At 45.4% G+C, this 15,538-nt stretch overlaps 1 long non-coding RNA gene across 1 annotated transcript; it reads right to left on the bottom strand.

Annotated features, from left to right (window-relative positions):
* Positions 1-526: 526 nt before the first annotated feature.
* LOC132215489 (uncharacterized) lies at positions 527-6,141 on the bottom strand. The gene is made up of 3 exons (XR_009448534.1): positions 5,801-6,141; positions 5,189-5,325; positions 527-930 (listed from the first exon to the last, which is right to left on the bottom strand). It is a non-coding gene; the product is annotated as an uncharacterized LOC132215489 (long non-coding RNA).
* Between the last annotated feature and the right edge of the window lie 9,397 nt (positions 6,142-15,538).

Here is a 15,538-nt window from a genome sequence, read left to right as displayed (position 1 = left end):
TCACAGACTTAACGTTATCAAAATACTTTCTAATTAAAGTCTTCATTTTTCCAATAACACAAATAAAAACACAGGTTATAATGATGATTATAAAACATATAGTGAACCCTATTTTTTAATAGTATTGGTCAGTTTACTGGACCCAACCTTTTTCCTCTCTCTTCCCACAACTGCAAAGGCTGTTTGTTATCCAAGGCAGGTGCAGAGGTGTGACCTCAGATCCGTGGTCTGTGAACCCAGGACCCAGAATGCACGGTGCTGATGCCAACCTGGGGCCTGCTCATGTGCCGTCTCTCATTTTATTTTTTTAAAATATATTTCTTTATTGATTTCAGAGAGGAAGGGAAAAGGAGAGAGAGATAGAAGCATCAGTGATGAGAGAGAATCATTGATCGGCTGCCTCCTGCACACCCCCTACCAGGGAACGAGCCCGCAACCCAGGCATGTGCCTTTGGCCGGAATCGAACCCGGAACCCTTCAGTCCGCAGGCTGACGCTCTATCCACTGAGCCAAGCCGGCTTGGGCCGTCTCTCATTTTAGAGTGTGGGACTCTCTAAGCCCATGGGTCCCCATTCCCAATCTCAGCCTTCACCTCTTCTATGGCATTTAACTTTCTGATTCGAACTGAAGAGATTCTGAGTCCTGTGTGTGCTCCATCCCCTAGTCCCCTCACGGTTTAGGGCTTTTCCCCTTCTTTACGCCTGCCTGAAATGGTGTGTTCAAGTATTCTGAAACTCCTCGATGATGCCCCTTCAAACCTTTAAAACACCTTGCCAATATAAGGAAATAAACACTTACAAATGCTGCTGCCATTATGATTTGGTCAATATTTATTAGCTCCTTCATATCAGTTCTCAATGAACACTTGTTGAATCGCATGTAAAAGAGTGAATCACAATGTTAATAGCTGTATTTTGGGAAATAGTTCATCTGGAAGAGAAAGCAAACATGAATGGTAACAAACATGCCAAAGGGAACAGTGATGAGAAAGACTTGGCTGTTGAAAGTTAGTAAATGGTTACTGTGGTGAAAAATACATGGTGTTGGCACATAACTGACAGGCTGCATAAGGGAACAGAAATGCAAGTCATGAAATTGATATTGACATGTAAGATTGTGCCATTTATACTCAAGGCATGAGCACAAATCAGTGGAAAAGCAAATGGTCTGTTAAACAAATGATGTTGAGATTATTGCCTATTTGGGGGAAATATGTGAAGTTTGGTTCACACAACTCACTAAAGTAAATTTCAAATAAATTAAAAAGTGCAATGGGAAAAATAAAAACTAAGTGCACATATATCTGATCTCTGGAAAGAAGAGATATTCTGAGCACAAAAATGATGACAGAAATGATCACAAAGAAAAAGACTGAGTATGGATTTATAAAAATTAACAATTTCTACATGATGAAATATGACAAACAAGGCTAGAGAGAGAGAGAGAGACTAAGAGAAAATGTCTATATATATGTGTGTGTGTATATATATATATATATATATATATATATATATATATATATCTCGTATCCATTGTGGGTAAATATTTTCTACATTCTCCCCCCTTTCACCACCCCAACTAAAAGGATCATAAAATGCATCTACTGCTGATATGGAGCCAGGAACCAGGAAAGGAAAGATAAGACATCAAATGCCAAAAATATAAGATTTTAAAAAAGATTTTGGAAATCTCTCCAGAAGTGGAGAAAGCAAGCCAAAAACTCCACGTAACAACACTGGCAGGATTAAACCACAGACAGGAGACAACGGGAGCTCAACATCATGTGAGCCGATAAGCTTTTCTGCTGACATGGACAAATAGGCCAAGGCGTGCGTAAGTACTTGACATAAACTGTCTAGAATATATGTGTCCTTGTAAAGCACAATCAGTAACATCATTGGCCAGGATTCTCGTAACCATTATTTTTATGCGTTTCCAGCCTCATGACAGATGTTTACAATAAATGGCTGAGGAGCTGCCCGTTTTTCTTTTCAATCATCTTTTCTCAGTGACGTCTTGCCACCCTGCCACTATAGAATGTATTTCTATCACAGATATCGGTGTCTCCAAGTGACACCGGCAAGGCACACAGGTCATTCTATCGATGGTTCCCTCCCCTGACTACTTTTGCGTAACAGAAATGTTGCTACAATTTAATGTACAGATCCCTTTATCTGAAATGTCGAGAACGGAATTAAACAAAGCAACTGTTTCCTAGAGAAAGGGTAAGAAAACAGCCAGTGTAGCTGAAGACATGAAGCCAAGTTTAAAAATGTACAAAGCCTCTAAATGCCAGAGAAGGTCCTCAATGAGCACAAGTTAGAAGGGACCGCAGCGTGTTTATTTGCAGAGATTGTGCAAAAAGCTGGGTTTTTCCGTTTTATCCCACAGGTGGCACTACACCAGCACCCTGCCTGTGAACACCAGCGAAGGGGAAAGAGAGCCGGGAGCCATCTAGACCACTTCCTGTAGCAGCGATCATGGGACCCATTTTTTGTCTGTGTTTGATTGTGGCCTTCGAGAACCTCACTCTCTCACAAACCATAGCAACACAGGACCACACACAGGAAGGCACTTCGTAAAGGGTATTTGTTGACGCTGATTCAAACCATTCTTCCTAGAGGTAAATTCACTTATTCATTCGCTCATTTACTTTGTCAGTAAGTGTTCTGGGGATATCTATCCTATGTCAGGCCCTGTGCTTGGTACTGGGGATTTAATGGTTAAAAAAAATCCATGGACCCTGTTTTTATGGTCCTTATGGTTTAGTGGAGGGAAGAGAGATTACTGAAATGCTCACATTAATGAAATAATCATGGACTGTGGTAACTCAAAGGAAAAGTATAGAAGCCATATACCAATACAGACATCAGAATCCAGGTAGAAAGCCTGTATAAATATGGACTACATTCTGTATAGAATGAAATAGGAATTGTCTGAAATGTGAAAATCTACCCTGTGCATATCTGTTATGTTATTAGGAGTATCTGTGGCACTATTTAAAATCACCTCCCAAACCTAGTACACTGCTGGTGGGAATGCAGACTGGTGCAGCCACTGTGGAAAACAGTATGGAGTTTCCTCAAAAAATGAAAAATGGAACTTTTTGTTTGACCCAGCGATCCCATTTCTGGGAATATATCCTAAGAATCCTGAAACACCAGTCTGAAAGAATATATGCACCCCTATGTTCATAACAGCATTATTTACAACTAGAGGCCTGGTGCACGAAATTCTGGCATGGGTAGAGTCCCTAGGCCTGGCTGGTGATCAGGGCCGATCAGGGCCTTTTGTCTGCTGTCTGGGCCTTCCTTCATTCCACGCCACGCCTGGTGGTCAGCGCATGTCATAGCAAGTGATTGAACTTCCAGTCTCCCAGTCAAACTTCTGAGGGGACACTTTGCCTATTAGCCTTTTATATATATGCTAGTGGCTCAGTGCGCAGATTCGTGCACATTAAAAGCAAATTAATTAGAAGAAATATTTTAATATCACAGCAAGCTAACCCATGGCCAATTCTGCAAGGAATTGGGCTCCCTCCTCCCTCCTCTCTGGATCTGGGGTGCGGGTGAACCAGATTCGGGGCTGACAGGGCCTCAGCAGCAAGCTAACTCACAGTCAGCAACCTAACCTACCAGTTAGAACATCTGCCCCTGGTGGTCAGTGCGCATCATAGCTACCGGTCGAACGGTCACTTGGGCTTTTATATATATAGATAGATATAGATAAACTAGAGGCCTGGTGCATGAAATTCATGCACGGGTAGGGTCCCTAGGCCTGGCCGGCAACCAGCCGGGGCCTTCCTTCATTCCGCGCTGCCCCTGGTGGTCAGTGCATGTCATAGCGAGCAGTCAAACTCCCAGTCAGTCGAACTCCCGAGGGGAACATTTGCGTATTAGCCTTTTGCTATATAGGATAGTCAAGATCTGGAGACAGCCCAAGTGCCCATCAGTGGGATAAGTGGATAAAAAAAGACGTGGTACAATACACAATGGAATACTACGTGACTGTAAAAAAGAAGGAACTCTTATCCTTTGAGACAGCATGGAGGGACTTGGAAAGTATTCTGCTCAGTGAAATAAGCCAGTCAGAGAAAGACAAATATCACACGATCTCATTTATATGTGGAATCTAATGAACAAAAGGAACTGACAAACAAAATAGGACCAGAGTCATGGAAGCGTGGAACAGACTGATAGATCTCAGAAGTGAGGGGTGTGTGTGTGTGGGGGGGGGGGGGGACAGGAAGAGATTAAAAAGAGAATCTGCATATATGGACACAGACAATAGTGTGGTAAAGGTGGAGGGGGGAGGGGAGATATGGGGGACACCTGTAACAGTGCCAACAATAAAAAATAAAATAAATTCGACTCCTAGCCCCACCATGATAACCTATAGATACAATAACCAACAGATACAGAAAAAGTGTCCCAGTCATTGCTCATCAAACCTTACACTTCAGCCAAAGTCTAGCATGGGTTCCAAATTTCCCCTCCTAAATGGCTTTCCTCCCGCCTCTTGCCCTCAAAATGCAGTAACTCCACCAGAGACTGCAATAATCTACAACTTAAATTTCCCAGGCCTGGTTTTCTTCGAGTCAGTTTCCTTCTCATGGACCAGTCAGATCCTCTGACGCTGTCAGAGCTGACATGTTAGTTTCTCACCCGATTACTCAAGGATCTCTGAGACATGCTCTAAGCTCCTTTCGGTCCCGCCTCCCATTGGCCCCTGCACAAATCCTGGAGGGCAAAGGAGTATAGCTACACCCCTGGAAAAGATATGCCTCCCTCCCTTCCCTGCCTCTCTCCTATGCCTTTGATCCATGCTATTCTGGCATCTGAAATGGCTTTCTGTCTTATCAATAAATGATGTCTTCCTTAAAATAAAACCACCAACTTTTTAGGTGTTAAAAGTCCTTTGTTTATTAAAAAATAACAAACCTTGATGGCAAAAATAGTGGTTTAAAGATACTTGCTTGACAATGCCAGCCCTCCCATTGACAACATTTCATTACACCCGTCTTCCAAACTGTAGGGCTGGGGAAGCACAGTCCTGCAGCGAAGTCTCCCTTTGCAGGCCCAGGGCCTAACTCCTCGGGGGAGAAAATGAGCCCGCACCTGGGCAGCCCTTACTGGTCCGGAGGCCCCTGTGAGTCAGGGACCTGGAGGATGGGAAAGAGCCCTTTCACCTGTTTGTTGAGATTTGTCCTCAGAGTTCTGGTTTCCTGTCTGCAGACCTACATCTTCTCCCGGCCATTCACTGGACAGATGCGGTCTACCCACAGGGCTGCGGTCCCGCCCTGCAGGCCTCAATGGAGCATCCACCCTAAAGCATGACATGGGGAAGGGAAAATTATCAGTTTATAGAATGGTGATAACAGTTCTGGAATACTCGCATACGCTGCTTTCCTTTATACAGGGGCAGGCAAAAGTAAGTTAATAATAATAATAAATATAATAATTAATAAATAATAATACAGGAATAAACTCTATTTCCTGTACTCACACTGTAGACCTACTTTTCTTATACTGACCTCTCCTTCCCCTCCCGCCCTACCCGCCCCATCCCCACCCCCACCCCCGCCTTTGAGACCTTTCCATTGGCCTGGAGGAGGTTTGGGATTGTTACAGAAGGAATACTAGTACAGGCAAAAAGAGAAAGGGGAAGAAAAAGTTAAGAATCAGCTTCCAAATAGGATTTTGGGATTTTTCAGCCACCTTATCTGAAAGGCTAAGCTATGTAAGAGAGAAAAGATGTTCTAGATTTCTTTCTTTCTCCTGTTGGCATATCACAAACTAACCTGCTCACCGTTTTACACGGGGAAGTCCTGGCGTGGGCAGGAAAAGAAAGAGGAACATCCCCCCTGTCTGTCCTGGTGGAATACACAGGGGAAGGGGAGAGAGAGCTGGCTGGGGAGCGTCAGAGGTGACTCTGATCTCTGGTCTCAGGATTCCACCCATGGCGGGAGGTGTGCTGAGCAGGCGGAGGAAGGCCAGGGCCTCTGCAGACTTCTCTGGGCCTCGGGGAGGGGCTCCTCCTGCAGGTTGGCGGGCATCGCCCTGGGAGCGGCTGTATCTGGGTTGCACTCAACAGCACAGCATGATTCTGCAGGGAGGGAGAGGGAATGTCATTTCCTGGGCTGCCCCCAGGACCAGTAGGGAATGAATTGCACCAAGAAGTTCTCACCTGCTCCTGATTAGAGGCCAGGGAAGTAGCTGATTTGACAGCCAACAGGCCTCCAGGCATCAGTGATCACGAGGGAAAGGTGAGTCAGCAACAAGACTCGTGGTGGACATTCTGGGCAAGAGTCAGATGGGGTTGTGGGGGCCGTAGCGGCAGCCAGAGCAGAGGCTGAGTCATGAAGAAGCACCAGCAGGCCCTTCCCACCAGTAGGAACCTCAGCAGATAGAGCCTCAGCAGCGGGGACTCACAGGACTCCGGGGGATGAGTTGGATACAGCCCAGGGAGTGTCCCGGCCACCACCACAGCAGCAAGCAGCCAAGATGCAGAGATGCTAATGACCTGAGAATCCCATCTTCTCTCGGCGTTGAGGGGAGTGCATGAGCCACAACGCCACCCAGAACCCAGACACCATCTCGCAGAGACAGAGAGGGAGGATGCAGATATCTAGACACTAAGCATGTTTTACATAAAGAGATGGACCAGCCCTAACTGGTTTGGCTTGGTGGGTAGAGCGTCGGCCCGCAGACTGAAGGGTCCTGGGTTCGATTCCAGTCAAGGGCATGTACCTTGCTTGCTGAATTGATCCCCAGTAGGGGGCATGTAGGAGGCAACTGATCAGTGTTTCTCATCAATGTTTTTAACTCTCTATCCCTCTCCCTTTCTTTCTGTAAAAAATATATATATATATATATATATATATATAGAGAGAGAGAGAGAGAGAGAGAGAGAGAGAGAGAGAGAGAGAGAGAGAGAGATGGACCATTTACCTTACATGTGTATTTATTTTTAATGTATTTTTTATTGATTTCAGAGAGTAGAGGTGAGGGAGATAGATAGATAGATAGATAGATAGATAGATAGATAGATAAACATCAATGATGAGAGATAATCCTTGATCAGCTGCCTATTGCATACCCCACAACCTGGGCATGTGCCCTGACTAGGAATCAAACGTTGACATCTGATTTATAGGTTGACACTCAACCACTGAGCACCCCGGACCGGGCCCTAACATGTCTATTTAAACTGTGGTGCCAGAGTATTTCCCAGCTATTCGGTAGTTGGAGGCTCCTAAGGAAGATAAGAATAATTTTTAGAGAAATAAAGATGGTACATTTTCTCTGCACATGTGTGAGCAGGGTGAAAAAACCTGCCACCCTTCACACATATCGGCATTGCCAGCTTTTCCCGTCCTCCTCCTGCTGCTAAATTTGGCGCTGCTTGGGCTGCTCGGTTCCTCCCATCCACCCACACCCAACTGTGGAGAAGCGCGTGGAGAGTCCAGACCAGATTTCTGGGATTTTCGATGCAGAATTGGGGACGTGGGGAGAGGGAGAGAAGTGGTATTCGCCGCATGGGTAGATTCTAAGGAGAAAAGAATGAAAAACAAGCTCCTCTAGCAAGAAGCCATGGAGAGCAGGGGCATGAACGTGTGCAGCCGCATGGGGTGGGCATGGGAGAGGGACAGAGAGGGATGCAGCAGGGAGCATGTTACTCAGGCAACAGAGTGAGAGATGGAATGGCTGGACATTCAAGGAGAGGAAAGGTTACATACTTGGATCTCATTTCTATTCCTTGAGATGAAGAGTAGAATTTCTGCCCTGGCTGGTTTGGATAGAGTGTTGGTCCGCGGACTGAAGGGTCCCAGGTTCGATTCCAGTCAAGGGCACATGCCTGCGTTGTGGGCTTGGTCCAATGTGCAGGAGGCAGCCAATCAATGATTCCCTCTCATCATATCTCTTTCTTCCTCTCCCCTCCTCTCTGAAATCAATAAAAATATTTTTTAAAAGGGGGGAAAAGGAGTAGAATTTCTATCAGACTGCCTTCCGTTGCCTCCATCACTTTGTTGAAGACCTGTCTCCTTCCTCCAGTAGCAGCAAATGGCAGGCAGGGCCACCAAGTGATGAATCAAGAGCATTGCCCATCAGGTGACTCATGAATGAACAACTTGGACTCCAAGAGATGGTTTCATAGCATCAGCACATAAAATGTGCAAAAGTCCAGCTTGCAACAACTGGGATCATGCTTTGGGCTCCAATAACTGCCAAGCGGTAGCTTAAACTAACGGGCACCTATTTTTCTCCCTCATAACAAGCCTGGAGGAAAGCAGTTCAAAGCTCGTGTAGAGGCTGGAAGATTTCAGGACAGGAATTCTCTTGGCCTTTTTAAAAACGTATTTATTGTTGACACTATTACAAATGTCCCCATTCCCCGCTCTGCCCCCCTCCCGCGGGCCCCGCCCCCCTCCCCTAGCCTTCACCACACTATTGTCTGTGCCCAGGGGCTACACATACATATATTCTGTGGCCAATCTCTTCGCCTTCTTTTACCCAGCCCCTCCCACCCGCCTCCCCTCTGACAGCTGTCAGTCTGTTCCATGCGTCCGTGCCTCTGGTTCTATTTTGTTCGTCAGTTTATTTTGTTCATTAGATTCCACATATGAGTGAGACATGGCACGTGTCTTTCCGTGACTGTGCCTTTCTGTGGCCTTTTTGTTATGGTCACAAGAAAGCAGCTGCATTTCCAAACGTTGTATCGTGTTTAATGAAGGAAGAAGGTAAGGGGGCCACAGAGAGCAGGTGTGGTGGCAGCCTCATCTGTCCCTTCTGCCGGGAAAAGCAAAAGGCTCCTGGAAGCCCCAGGAAGGCTCCCCCTCGTGCCTCGTTAGGCATAACCAAGTCTAGCTGTCGGGGAGGCTGACACGGCACATCTGCCTTTACTGACCCCTACACTGAAGGCAGCAGAGCAGAACAGCCCTCGTGGTTGTAAACCCAGTGGAAGCGGAGAGGCTCAAATTGACCTCCCGGGCCAGGGCTGTTGTTAGTCTTCTCCCAGGTGTCTTCTTTCTGCCTTCAGCCGAAAGGGGATGAGACCAGGAATGTAATTAGAAAATGAAGCCCCTGGCCAAGCCGGTTTGGCTCGGCGGATAGAGCGTCGGCCTGCGGACTGAAGGGTCTCAGGTTCGATTCCAGTCAAGGGCACATGCCTGGGTTGCGGACTCGATCCCCAGTGTGGGGTGTGCAGGAGGCAGCCGATCGATGATTCTCTCTCATCCTTGATGTTTCTATCTCTCCCTCTTCCTTCCTCTCTGAAATCAATAAAAATATATTTAAAAAAAGAAAAGAAAATGAAGCCCTGACCCTTTATAACATGAATAAGTATAGCATGTTTTTAAAATCTAGTTTTATCTAGAAATGGGAAGTATCTGTTGAGTTAACTGCAATATAAAAGTCTCCTCCTGCCAGCCTGGCCTTTTTGACTCGTTGGAGGTCTGATGGGAAAAGAAAGGAGATCAGAGCTGAGCGTTGACTTTATGAGAGATCCTGAACCCAAGCTGTGCTGTTTGGGGGCCTAGAATTGGGAAGATGGCCTTTCTTGTCAGCTTTGCTGACACCTGGAAGCTGAATAGGCTCTGAAAGGCCGTGTTCTCGGTTTTGGCCTGGACAGTCTCACAGCAGGCACCACACGGTGGTGAGAGTCCCTCAGGCTACCTCCTGAGTGTTCACAGTGACAGAGGGAAGCCAGAGCAGGAAAGGAAGAACATATCAAACCCAGCAGCCCCCTCTCTGCCAATGGCGAGTCTAACTGAACACTTGGGCACTCCTGGAAAGAAATCGTTGGGGAGAGGTTGAATTATTCAGGCAAGTGAACGGCAGAGGCAAGATCAAGAACTTTGGGTTAATGATGTTAGCAAGGTTTCACGTGTAGCCACAAGCTGATATGGTTGCCTGGAGATTCGACCATAATAACAAATATGGAAACAACTTGTACTTTGAAATAAGGTTTTCCAACTTCCACAACAACCCACACAACATGGGAGATGTTTAGACCTAGCCCACCACTAGACAACAGTTCATGACCCGTGAGCTTCTCTCTCCTTGGTGTCTCTGCCAAAATGAGCTTCTTGTGACACACACAGCCCCAGCCCAAGGGGAGGATTGCAAACCCCAAACCCTGCCTCCTTCCCCTTCTCCTTCCTCATCTGACTTCTGAGGTGTTGCCTTTTCTCTGCACCTAAGCTTCCTGCAAAGCCCAGGCTCAGCCCAACATGGTTATGTGGTCGGCTCTGGTTTCCCTTGTGGGTTTTAAATTCAGAATGCTGAGTTCATTTATTAGCAGCTTCTCTCAACAGGCCACCCCATTCATTTGCTCATTCATTCATTCCTTTATTCATTCATCACTCATCAAACATTTAGTAAGTGCTTTCTGTGTTCTTTTATGTTTCATATATGCACTAGAGAGGCAAAGACAAATAAAATATTGTCCAGTCTTTGAGAATCTTACATACCGGCAAACAAGTAGGAATGGTAAGGGTGTTATGAAGATTCCAGTGAATGTATACACAGTGTACTATAGTGGCACAAAGGAAGAAGAGGCCAGTTCTATGGGGAAAACCAGGATGTAAATCGTGGGTATTACACATATTGAAATATCTTCAGTTGAACTTACTATTGAAATATAAGTTGTATGGTGGTCAGAGTTGGCTGCCTACTCTACGGCTATGGGTTTCCTTTCTTTCACAGGAGAACATGGGTTTGGCTTAGCTCTCGGGTCTCAGACAGCATGGCACTTTTGGAACGAGAGTCCATCTCCAAGTCCAGGGACTGTGTTCTCCTGCACGCCCCTACTGGGGATCAAGCCCGCAACCCAAGCAGGTGACCTTGATCAGAATCGAGCCCAGGACCCTTCCATCCACAGGACCGACGCTCTATCCACTGAGCCAAACCAGCTAGGGCCAGATCCAGGAGCTATTGATCAGGCTAAGATAATTATACATTCGTGATTATGAGTGAGATGTAAGGAAAATATACCTGGACAGGGTGGGAAGGAGCATGCGGGGAGAGGGAGTTGACTTCCAGAAAAAATTATCTGGGAAGGGTTGAGAGAGAGAGAGAGAGAGAGAGAGAGGAAATACTTCTACCTGCCATTGGATGTGAAGATGTTTAGAGCTTCAGCAGTCATCTTGTGACCATGAGGCCAAAACCAAAAGAATTGCATAGAAGCTAACCCATTACCTTGCCGTCATTGAGTTGATGAATTAATCATCCCTTGGACTGTGTCTCTAAGGACATTTTTCCCTCAAGTTTTATTGTGATAAAATATACATAACATAAAAGTGACCTTCTGAGCCATTTTAGAGTGTACAATTCAGAGGCATTAACTACATTCATATTGTTGTGCAACCATTACCACCATCCATTTCCAGAACTCCTTTCATCTTGCAAAACTGAAACTCTGCACCGATCAAACTGTAACTCTTCAATCCTCTCCTTGCTCAGCCCCTGACAACTACCATTCTATTTCTGTCTCTAGGATTTTGACTACTCTAGGAACCTCCTATAAGTAGGATCATACATATTTGTCTTTTGTGACTGGCTTATAAACTCACCTGCCTGGGTACACATCTGAATCAGGGAAGAGGGGACACTTTTACTTTGAAATAAGAAGTTTTGATTATTATTCTGCAGTGGACACTTTACATTACTGACATGAGTGTCCTGTATACACTTCACTGAGGGCAGGAGAGAAGTTGAGTCCCAGAGCAGGGGGAAAGGAGATGGAGGGGGAAATAAAGTGGCTTTTACCCACAGAATTCTGCTTATGCCATAAAATGACTAGTACAGGAATTGCTGGCTGCTCCTCCTCCTCCTCCTCCTCCTCCAAACTGCCCTGCTCTTCCAGTCCCTTCCTTGTGGGTTCCTTTTTGTCTCTAGGAGCAACTTGTGCCCTTCTTGGCTCAAATGAGATTCCCCTATGATTCTCTTCTGGAGCCAGCTTTTCCGCTTTGGGATTAACCCCTCAACCAGCCTTTTCACCTTCAAAATGCCATGGGAGCTGCTCAGAAGTTGCTCTCACCATCAGGAATGACTTCCTCTAAGAACTGGACTCACCCAAACCCTCAACACTGGGAAAGCTGCCAAGTGGGAGATGGCCTCTCCTAGGATGGCGCTGGAGTAGCGTGACTGGGTGTGTGTGTGCACTGCAGTGGGACCACATCATGTCCAATGCCAGATGTCCTACTGACTAGCTGCCTGACCCACGGAAGTCTCCTCGCCCTTCTGCGCTCAGAGACATGGTCTCTAAAATAGGAATTGCAACAACAGCAAAAATAACAACAAACAGTAATGATATCATCCACATACAGGTCCACATACAGAGTACATGGCACTAGTACTTTCAGAGACATTCCCCTTGGGCCTGCACTGTTGAATCTCTCCTTACTGATGTTTTCCCCACCCTGGGTTTTGCTGTCAAAGGGGGCTTGGGGCCAGCCCTGTAGCCAGTTCCTTTCTAGTTCCACTCAAGCCTCCTTTCTCCTACCTCAGGGTTTGGAAAAACACAAAGGCATTAATCTACCCAACCACCCTTTCACTGTCCTCCCATGGCACTGAGAAGAGGACCGAGAGGTGACATGTTGGTGTCTAACCTCCCGTGAGTGCAGCCAGCTGGGTCTCCAGCCCCACCCTCCTTTGCTGGAGGCACAAATTCAAATGTGTGTCAACCAGGTGAGTGAGAGTGTTCTCCAACTCAGGAGACCTTGGCTGTGTCTTTACATTATGAAAATCAGCTGGGCCATGGCCTGGTTCTCACCAACTGGATGGAGCATTTCCCTAGGTTTCACGGTGATGGACAAACCTGCCCAGACAGAGAAATCCCTTGAGTACAGACTAGCAAGTGAAACAAGTGCATCTTTGCCCAACGTTCCAGGTTTCTTTTCAGAGCCATGGTTTTTCCAGTTTAAAATGACTAGAAGAGTGCAGTGGAGGTGGAGTGGGTATGCCATCCAGTTCAAAAGCAGGGAGGCTGAGAAACAGCTGAAGTCAGACGGGCCTTCCATCATCGATGGTCCCAGTTCTAACACTCAGGCCTTCAGTGTCCTCCTCGGGCACCGAGCAAATTTGAAAATGTTTCTAATGGAGGAACTGGGAGCTTTAGCATAAAAACTTGCCCATTTTGGGGGGCACATCCTTGTTATGGCCAGGTGTGATCTTAAGGTAAAATGTTAAAAGTACATTTTGAATATTCTGCAAAAATATTCTGAGTTTTTAAGTTCTTGCCTCACCTTCCACCTCTCCAACTTTGTCAAAACAAAAAAAAAAATGCTGATTGGTTTAGAGGTTGTTTGTACAATGTAACTGAATGAATAATGCTTAATAGACAAATGGTACTCTGATGAGGTGATGGGGGAAATTGTGTTATCAATGACCAACTTGCCTTCCCACAGGCCCGCTGGAAGTAGTTCTGCCTCATGAGTGGACAGCCCTAGGAAAATGATCTGCGTTCAAATACTAGAAAGCCAGCACACTTTTCTTCTCCTGGCTCACCAGAAAGAAGGTAATAAATAACTCAGGACCAAGCGATACCCCTTTTATTGCCATGTTTGAGGTTGAAGGGTGCTGATTCAAAACAATGCTGTGCAACGCCAAGTTCTGGAATTCGTTTCTAGCTGTAGGACATTGTCTTATTACGAGGGAAGCCATTTTCCTACCTCAGGCACCATGAAGCAAGCAATGGGTGAAAATGACTGAATGGGTTAAACACTGGTGAAGAAAGAGGAAAAGGACTTAGTAGTGAATGGTTGCTCATCAGAGCAGAGAGGGTAGAGTTAGGAGAGGTGGCCTTTAAATACATTCATTAATAATTTGAGGAAGGAAGTGAAGTGCAAGTTTGTGCATGATGCAATATTGTTCCAGTTACTAAACATCATGAAGAAATGAGAGGAACTCTAGAGGAGTTTAAACACAATGCAAGGGCAATAAAGGGAGGGGAGGTGTAACAGCTTCTTGTAATTGTACTGTGAGTAAGTATTATTAGTCTCTATAAAATTTTATTTCCCAAATATTTTACATGAAGGAAGCACTGACTCTGCTAAAGATCTCTGCAATCGGCCCAGTATCAGTAAAAGAATAATGATGTCCTTAAATGTCTATTCAAAGTCAGAGTAATTAGGAATCATTTTAGATGAAGAAAAATGGGTTTTAGTGAAACAGTGTGATAATTCTGAAATGTGCAATAGGAAGGCTGCTTGAGAGGGGAAAAAAGTGGAGGGCGCACTTCATGTAAAATTGTTTTCATATCTCTAGTGACAATTTCTTAATAGAGCCATGGACTTGGGGTTAAGATAGTGAAAAGGCAGAGAAATTAGGAGAATCTGGTATAGATATTGATATTTTAAAGAAGGGAACACAACTTTAAAAACTAGCTTTTCCTTTCAAATTGCAGAATATTGTTAAAGTTTCCCATTTTAACCATTTGGACGGGTAGGATGATGAATAATAAATACAAATCAGAATTTTCAAAACAGGAAAACTTCAAGTCTGCCGAGTGGAGGAAGTAGATGAGCAACTATGATTGGATCCGTTTTATTCAACAGATAGTTTTTGAGGGAGTTAAAAACATGAAGCAAGGAGAAGAGATAAACAAGCACACAGGTACATAATACCACGTAGAAAGTGCTCAGGGCCCCAGAAAGGTACAGAGAAGAAGCTGTGTCGAGGAGAGAAGGAGACAGATGGCTGTGGCAGCATTTGGCCAGGCGGGAAGAAGGTGGACACTGACGGACTCAGGCCCGAGAGAAAAGTGACTCAGTGTGGCCGGTGGTCAGAGGAGTCAGGTAGGCTGGGTTCATTTCCGACACAGGACGTTTGCCTGAGGAATTTTTACTTTCCTCTGCTGTCATTTCTAGCACTCTTCATGACCTGCAGGGTAGCTTGCTGGCTGGCGGAAGGGATGAATCAAGCCATTGACGTTTTCTGGAGCTGACAAGTGACCAGCTCCAATTTTTGTTTTAGGAAGATTAACTTAAGTGGTGAGTAGGAGGATGGGAGACCTCTTAGACAAGAGCATGAGGCGGTGTTTACTGAATTAATCCTACTACATGCCCAGCATTCCACTAGATACCCCACACACATACTATCAATCCTAAGAACAACTCTTTGGAGAAGGGGAAGTAAGAATAGCATTCCCTTTTTACTGTTAAAAATCAGGTTCAGAAAGGCTGAGTAACTTGCCCAAATGTTGCACATATAAAAGTGGTAGAATTAGGCTCCAACCCACGTCGGCCTGTCTCATAAGCTCATGTCTTTTTAAAAACAACCAAAACAAACCCTGTAACATGTCGGTACTATTCAAATGAGGAGAATTTTAACAAGGACAATGACAGGGACTGGAAAGGAAGGGAAGGGAGAGAAGAGATTTTGGCAGAGTCAGAAGGATGTGGCAACTGAAAACATATGGTGACAAGGGATTTTAAAAAAAAGAGAGTCAAAGTTGTTAGCCCAGATAACAGAATATGGCTGTGAGCTCAGCCTTGGAAAGAAAAATGAGAAATCAAATTTTGGACTTATTGTTTGAA

This window comes from Myotis daubentonii, chromosome 14 (assembly GCF_963259705.1).
Source record: "Myotis daubentonii chromosome 14, mMyoDau2.1, whole genome shotgun sequence".
Taxonomy (NCBI): Eukaryota; Metazoa; Chordata; class Mammalia; order Chiroptera; family Vespertilionidae; genus Myotis; species Myotis daubentonii.
This window is presented reverse-complemented; position numbering and strand designations above follow the sequence as displayed.